Consider the following 9,135-nt stretch of genomic DNA (forward strand, 5'->3'; position numbering starts at 1 on the left):
CGCCAACATTTCCTCCATTTGCCAGATTTCTCTCTCCTCACTTCCCTCCAGACAGAACAGAGATGGAGGTCACCTGGTCCTTACCTTTCACCCAACCAGCTTCCACATCCAACACATCATCCTTCCCCATTTCCACCAGCTGCAACGGGATTCCTCCACCAGTCACGTCTTCCCACCCCTACTCCTTTCCCCAGGTACCAATCTCTCCGTGACCCCCTGGCTCACTCATCATTCCCCATCCACATCTACATTCCCCCTGCTCAACTTCCTCTTCAACTGTAAGTGATGTAACACTTGTCCCTGCACCACCTCTTATCATTCAAGGACCTAAACAACCCTTCTAGGTCAGGCAGAGATTCACTTGCACCTCCTCCAACCTAGTCTACTGCATTCGATGCTCTTGAGGCAACCTCTTCTACATAGACAAGACCAGGCATAGACTAGGCGATCATTCTGCACAACATCTATGCTCTGTCTGCAATGGTCATCTTGAGCTTCTTGTTGCCTGTTACTTTAATCCTCTTCCAATTCCCACACAGACCTGGCAATCCTAAATCCTCTGCCTCCTCCACTGGAGGGCAGATACATAGGGAGAGAGTGAGGTGATCCATCCTCACGGCGATGAGTGACGTGACCCACTCGGGACAGAGCAACGTGATCTGCTCTCAAGGGGAGAGAGCAACATGATCCACTCTGGAGGGCAGAGTGAGATGATTCACTCAAGGGATAGGAGCAGTGGGATCGACTTGCTGGGTGAGCGGTGGGTTGACAGTTGGCGAGTGCACACATACTGCATCTCATCAGCATAGAGAGATAAGGCACAATAACAGGCCCTTCAACTCATTGAATCCTTGCTGACCATCAAACACTCATTTACACTAATCCTACAAGGTGAGCATACAGAGCGGTGCAGTTCTGAGCCTCCACAGCTGCTGTGAGTTGTATGATAGGAACGTGGTGTGGGTGAGTATGGTACTGCTGCACTTTAACAACGCAAAGATATGGGTAATGTAATGGGGGGGACCCGGCTGTGGTGAGAAGTCCACACCCATCTCGGATGCATGGCGGTGTGTGTAATTGTGGAGTGACAGGGGCGCGAAACAACTGCAGCTGAATGATGAGGCCTTGCAGCTGAACCCTGCACTGTCACCACTGGTGTTTGTATCATTGTACTTTGTATAGACAAGATCTATTTTGTATCTGGACCTCTCTTGCCTCACTCTGGAGATCATCTGAACCTGGACGAGATTCCTATGATTTGTAAAAATCACCGTTTCTGATGCAGAGAACAGTTTGCTACCGTACCAGACTGCAAGGTGTCAAATAAATGGGGATGTATTCTGCAATGCTTTAACATAATTTCTTCGTGGGCAGTCTCTGTTTCCGAAAATCCCTCAGGATATTCAGCAGTTCAGTCCAACGTTGGGTGTGAAGTGACTGGCCACTGCATGACATGGGAAGACCTTAATATGATGCAGCAAAAATGACAAGGGTAGCCTTGATTTCAAGGGATGGAGTACGGACACGAAGGATTGTAGCTCGGAAGATGAAGCAGTGAGCTCAGTTTGGGTGAAGCTGAGAAAATGCAAATGGCAGAAAACACTGGTGGTGAGTTAGGCACGGGCCTCCAACCAGCAGTGGGAATAGAGCAGCAGGGTGAAGTCAGGACATTACAGGTGATTGTGTCAAGGCCCATGGGAGTCTAATCTATGCAGAGATTGAGCTAACCTAATTTCTAACCCTCTGCAGTTTCAAGCATTTCCCCCAGTATCAGACACCTTCAACAGATGAAATGATCTTTCATCATCTGTCCTGTCTTCCCAACAATCACAAAAACGTCAATAAAACCACTTCTTCACAGTCTAAATTTCAACAAACACAATCCTTGTGCTTGTAATCTCACCTTGTGCTTTAATCTATGAATCAACATAACTTCAGTATAAACCAGCATCTGAAGTTCCTTCCTACACAATCAATATATCTATTCAGGAGATATGGTAGTCTCAGTGTGAATTTACCAGCACACGATTTATCCTTAAGTGCTTTATCAGAAGTTGATTATTTATTTTATTTGTTCCTATACTTTAATGATCTACATGCTTCCTTGAATGCCCAGCTGCCTGGATCTCTCTGCCCAGATGGTTACTTTTTAAATGTATAGTTTCCAGTTCCAAAATGGACCACCTCGCACTTTCATACATGAAATCCCTTTGTTATAATTTTGCCTATTTATACCTCTGAAATTTGACAGCCGTTTTAGTTCATGGATACAGCGCGGAAACTGACCTTTCGGCCTACCCGATACGCGCTGACCAGCGATCCCCACACATTAACACGATCCTACACCCACCAGGGACAATTTTTACCGAAGATCTCGGAGAAAACCCACACAGGTCACAGGGAGATTGTAAGTAGTCGGGATCGAACCCGGGTCTCCGGCACTGCATTCGCTGTAAGGCAGCAACTCTACCACTGCGCCACCATGACCGCCCTACCATGGGTGTCAAATAAGGATAGGATGATTACTGTAAATGGCCGGGCACTGAAGAACGCTGATGAGTAGAGAAAAGGTTGCAGTACACATCCCAGTCTGCACAATGGTGCTGAAGTGGAGATGGTCAACAGCCTCATGTTGGATATCACCAAACATTGACCTGCACCAACTACATCTACTTTGTCAGGAAATATGGCATGTACACAATAACTCTCACCAGTTATTTCACAGAAAGCATCCTATCAAGATGCAACTACTCTGCCCTGGATTGCAAGAAATTACAGAGGTTTGTCGATCATGCAAACCAGCCTCCATCCCATCAACTCCATGCAGCTTTCGCATTGCCTCAGGAAAGCTAGCCAGCATAATCAATGATCAGTTATTTCTTCTTCAGTCAGGCTGAAGCACATGCCACGAGATTCAAGAACAGCTTCTTCACCACTGTTATCAGACTCTTGAACAGACCTCTCACATGTTGAGGGTGTATCCTCGATCATATAATCTATCACTCTGGCCCTTCTACTTTTTCACTCTGCACTTTTTCTGTAGCCATAACACTATATTCTGCACTCTATTTATCTTCTCCTTTGCACTACAATTGTACTTCCGTATGTATGACTTGATTGTACTCATGTATGGTATGATCTGCCCTGATAGCTGATAGTTTTTAATTGTATCACGGTACATGTGACGATAATAAACCAATACCAATACCTGAGGCGTTGGGGTCCAAGTCCATATTACTGCATACATAAACTTCTGACAAACCAATAAAGTAATGTTGAATCGGGGCCAAAACAACATGGCAATTAACTTTGATAAAGGAAATAATTTGTTCAGAATTCCAGCATCTGTAGTTTCTTGTCTTTCAATGCAGAAAATCTGCTGGTCCAACATCATCAAAGTCCCAACTGTCCAGGATTAATGGTTTTGCAGGTATAGAGAGGTATCCTGTAATCTAGATATATAACAGAGATGCTCTGTAATCTGGATATGTAACACAATGAGAAATATTGTAATCTGTGCTCTCTGGTGCTTCAGAAAATACAGTCTTCACTGCTTCAATCATTTGCAATCCCTGGGCCCCCAATCACCTCATCTTTACCATGGACATCCTGTCCTTTTACACCTCCATTCCCCATCACGAAGGCCTCAGGGCCCTTCAGTTCTTCAAAAGACTCGCTAATACAGAGTAGACCCTTGTAAAATGGACACATAATACAGAGTGGAGCCCAACCGCCTGCATGCATGCAATGGGCTTTTTATGGACTCCACCCTTCAGACGGCATCTGTTGCTGCCTTGTTTTGTCGTGGCCTTCTCTATCTTTCAGTCCGAAGAAGGGTTCTGACCCAAATCTTCAGCTATTTCTTTTCTCCAGCGATTCTCCCTGAACCGCTGAGGCACTCCAGCATGTTGTGTCTATCTTCTGCATAATACAGAAAGCAGCTCTGAAGAAGGATTCTGACCTGAAGCGTTGCCTGTCCTTGTCCTCAGATATGCTGCCTGACACATGGAGTTACTTCAGCACATTGTGTTCTATTCATAGAAGAGCCCTGTACCCTGCAGACATAATACGGATAGGGGCCCTGTAATCTGGATAATTCATGAGAGAAGAGCAGCCCTGTAGTCTGCATACATAATACAGTGGAGCCCTGTAACCTGTATATATAAATGTAGAGAGGAGCCCTGTAACCTGTATATGTAATGCAGTCAGAGACAATGGGATCTTGTTGGTGATGAGGAAGACCCCAGCATTGGAGCTGACTGCCAGCTCAAAGTGTTTTCCAATGACTGTGTCGGCTTGGGTGTCTGGTGGACTGTGAGACTGGCACAATCTGCAGCCCTTGCTGCGGTCACCCGGGAAACGGCAGCAACGGAGGAGGTCGGTTCCCAGGCAGGCGTGGCAGAGGAACACAGAATGTAGAAACAGTGACTCCCCACCCCCACCCCCACCACCCCCATCCCCAACACAAGGGCCTTGCAACAGCACAAACTCTTCCACCAGCTACGGAGTGAACAAAGGCAACGCTCCAAGAGGTGGGATTCTGCACAAACAACCGGGGTGCTCAAGGATGGGGCAAGTAGGCTTTTGAAATGAAGATGTTGATTGGGAGCTGGTTGGTTTGCTGCTGGCTGGTGGACAGAATCCATCCTGCAGAATCCGGACAGGAGTAGAAAGAATTGGATTCGTGTTTAAGAAAGAACTGCAGATGCTGGAAAAATCAGGATAGACAAAAATGCTGGAGAAACTCAGCAGGTGAGGCAGCATCTATGGAGCGGCGGAATTCATGTTGAGAAGGATTCATGTTGAGACACTCTGACCCTCTTTCACTGCATGGTTTAATGAAACCTGGGCTCTTCAACATCATCTGGCAGCTTGTTCCATGCACCCACCACCCTTTGCATAAAAAAGTTACCCATCAGGTTCCTATTAAATCTTCCCCCCCCCCCCCCCCATCTTAAACTCATGTCCTCGATGTTAGGGAAAATCAAAGAAAAAAATATCATCATGTCTTGTACAGGAGGTTAATGCTGACAGCAAGACACCTCTGTAGCATGTAGGACACAAAGTGCTGGAGTAACTCAGTGAGTCAGGCAGTATCTCTCAAGAACATGGATAGGTGATGTTTTGAGTTGAGACCCTTCTTCAGTCGCCACTTGAATCATCACCTATCCCCACATTCTCCATCCCCACATCCAGCCTGTATGGTCGTGAGAGGTCTCCAAAGAGTCGTGGCGTCTTTCTGGTCACCGCTGAATTTTCAACATGTTCAAAATTTCGGTGACCTATCATGGATGCCAGCAGTCACCTGTAAAGGTCGCGTAAGTGGAACAGACCCTTATGTTTCCCTCTCCCCTGACACTCAGTCTGACTCTGTCTTGACCGAAACTTCACCCATTCCTTTTCTCCAGAGATGCTGCCTGGCCCCGCTGAGTTACTGCAACATTTTGTGTCTATCTTCAGTGTAAACCAGCATCTGCAGTTCCTTCCTAAACAAAAGGAATTGTCAGTTGAAAGTGAGGAGAACCCTATCAAAAACTCTTGGTTCACTGATGTACTTAGGGGTATTGTGTTCAATTCTGGACACCATGTTATAGAAAATATGTTGGAAAGGGTGTAGAGAAGATTTACAAGGATGTTGCCAGGGCTAGCAGGTCTGAGGTTGAGGAGACTGGGACTCTATTCCTTGGAGTGCAGGAGTATGAGGGGTGATCTTATTGTAGTGTATACAATCATGAGAGGAACAGAGTCTCTTGCCCAGAGTAGGCGAATCGAGGACCAGAGTACTTAGGTTTAAGGGGAAGGGGAACAGATTTAATAGGAATCTAAGGGGTAACTTTTGCATACAAAAGGTGGTGGGTGTATGGAACAAACTGCCAGAGGAGGTAGTTGAGGCAGGGACTATCCCGACATTTAAGGAACAGTTAGACAGGTACACGGATAGGACAGGTTTGGAGGGATATGGACCAAACGCGGGCAGGTGGTAAAAGTGTAGCTGGGACATGTTGGCCGGTGTGGGCAAGTTGGGCCGAAGGACCTGTTTCCACACGGTATCACTCTATGACTATGACTCTAGAAACGAGGCACATTGTCCTTCCCCGGTCTACACTGCCTGGGACTCTCGTCTACCGCGCCCGCTCTACGGCCCTTGGCAGCCGGGAGAGTGCGGGGTGTGAGCGGACACTGACCTTGCCCACGCCACCAGGCTGAGATTCAATAAAACAGGCTGCTCTCGGTCAGGTCAATGCCGCGTTTACTCTCACCAATATTGCCTTACTTGCCGGACTTCTCAGAAATCCCCAAATTCCAGTTTTCCCCGGCGGTCTTGTTTACGCGAGGCTTCATCTACCGGGGATTCGCGGGATATTTATCACCTTCCCGCCCTCCCTTATTTACCCACAGGTAATTGATGATAAGGGAGTCACTGGTAAAGAGCCAGGTGACCCCAGGCCATGAAACACTCTCTGGGACATCAAACCCTGGCGCGGCTCCCATTGACTGCGCGTAACCCCACTCACTCCAGGCTTTGAAAGCGAGCCAAGCGCTACTGGTCTGAATGAACACGGCCAGCACGCTTACTGGACTGTCCACGGGGCAAGGACGGGTCACACCCACCTCGCCACCAACACCATCCAACTGCAGTCCCTTTCTCTACTAGCCTCTGGGGCCTGACTGACTGCATGCCCATAGCGAGCTGTGTACTGGAGGAGCAGGCGGTACAGCTTCTCAGATTCCTGACAGTAAAAGTTCTCGTTGAGAGGTTGAGCCGAGCAGGGAATATGTCCCTCACTGCGGCCCAGCGTCGGCCGTGCAGAGATCCCGGGGAGTGAAGGTGGTTTATTTTAGAGATACAGTATGGAATCAGGCCCCTCGGCCCAACCGTTCACACTAGTTCTACGCTACCCCATCCACTCCCTGCACACCAGGGGCAATGTAGAGGCCAATTAACTTGCAAACCTGCATGTCTTTGGGACATGGGATGAAAACTGTGCACCCGGACGAACTCCACGCGGTCACAGGGAGAAGGTGCAAACTCAACCCAGACAGCATCCGGGGTCGGGGTCGAACTTGGTCTCTGGAGCTGAGGCAGTAGGTCTAGCAGCTCCACCACTGTGCAGACTGAAGCTCCCCCCCCCCCCCTCAATATTCCCCCACCCACTGAAACCCTCCCTCTCCACTCCCATATTACGCCTTCTGCTTCCCGACAGCTCGACATGTCCGTGCACCCCCCACCATCCCCATCGACCAAAAATGCCATTGCATTGCACTGTAGAAAGCTTCCTATTGGTGTGCATCACAGCTTGGTTTGGCAAAAGCTCCACCCAAGACCTCAAAAAATAGCAGTCTCTTAATATGTAGCCCAGACCACCATCCCAGCCACCCCCCCCCCCCCCCCCCCTCCCATCAAGACCTCATGCTGTGTCAGGAAAGCAGCCAACATAATCAAGGACCATTTTCACCCCAGTCCTTGCTCTTCTCTCCTCTCCTATCAGGCAGAATAGACAAAAGCTCGAAAGCACACGCCAACTAAACCAGGAAAAGTTTCTTCCCTACTGTCATTAGACTACAGAATGGTCTTCTCATAAGCTACGGTATAGCACCAATCGCCCAACCTATCTCATTGGGGCCCTTGCACCTTCTCTAACTGTATTGCTTTGACACTATAGTCTGCACTTGGACTTTTCTCTTTGCATTTTCTGCTGTACTTGTGTGTGGTGTGTGATTGTTCTCATGTATGGACTGATTTGACTGGATAGAATGTAAGCAGAGTTTTTCCACTATATGGGAAAACTGTGGAGATGACAATAATAAACCATATTTATGGAATGTCACCAGCAGGGTGCAATACCTTCAGCAGAGCAGTAGTTATGACAACTGTCTCCTCCCAGAGTCACTCTAGCTCGGTCTCCACTGGTTGCTGTGGGGTGCTGGTGCAAGACTACAACCTCTCCACCACTCTGCCCTCTCCGTTGCGTTCCACCCCCTGCAAGCCCTAGGTTGTCCATTTGTCCATCAGACGTTACAGATGCTTTCCCGCACAGCCCGACGCCGCTCTCCTGCACTCAGCCTCACCCTCTCCTTCAGCGTTCCTCAACACCCACATGCACAGAGCATTCACATCCTGGGCTCTGTTAATTCAGGGAGTCTGTGTATATCGGTGTCCACAATCCCAGGCCCGTGAGATGCCCGTGGCCCACGGTGGCAGCAGAAGAGGCCGCCGCTATAATCCGACCCATTCACACCATATGCCTGGGGCAGCTCCAGCAAGCTCCCATCACACCATGTGTGAGCTCTGGGGCATGGAGTCAGGGGGGGAACAGTCGATACGTGGGGGAGAAGAGAGGAGAGATGGGGACGAAAGTTGGGTGTTTTGGGCTAGGGAGGCCACCAGGCCAGGATTTGTTGGAGATAAACTAGTTTCGACACACATTTGCGCTCGGTCTGCCAAGGTTGCTAACCATTTTAACTCCCTTTCCCATTCTGACTTTTCTATCCTGGCCCACCCCCATTGCCAGTGTGAGGTCACATGCAAACTGGATGGACATCAACTCATATTTGCTTGGGTAGTTTACAACCCAACTGAATAAACATTAAATTCTCCAAGTTTAGATAACTAACCTACAAATATCCCAAGGAATTCTGATGAAGGGTTTCGACCTGAAACGTCGCCCATTTCCTTCGCTCCATAGATGCTGCTTCACCTATTGAGTTTCTCCAGCATTTTTGTCTACCTTCAATTTTCCAGCATCTGCAGTTCCTTCTGATACAAATATCCCATCTTTTTTTCCCCACTCTTCCCTGCACCCTTCCACCTATATTCCTTCAGGTGGCTTCACAATTTGCACATTTTCTATCCTTATTTCACACTTTTTGTCTTTTCATCTCTACCCTTTGTCCAACCATCTGCCCTCCGCCCTCACCTTCATCCACCCAATCAATGGCCAGGCTTTGTCCTGCCCCTACCTCATTTCCCGCTATCAAACCCTCTCCTCACAATTAATCTGAGGAAGTGTCCCAACCTGAAACGTCACCTATCCATGTTCTCCAGAGATGCTGCTTGACCAACCGAGTTACTCCAACACTTTTGTGCCTTTTCATCTAGGAGTTGAATGGGGATGGCAATTATAAGTTCATATC

This window comes from Amblyraja radiata, chromosome 29 (genome assembly GCF_010909765.2).
Source record: "Amblyraja radiata isolate CabotCenter1 chromosome 29, sAmbRad1.1.pri, whole genome shotgun sequence".
Taxonomy (NCBI): Eukaryota; Metazoa; Chordata; class Chondrichthyes; order Rajiformes; family Rajidae; genus Amblyraja; species Amblyraja radiata.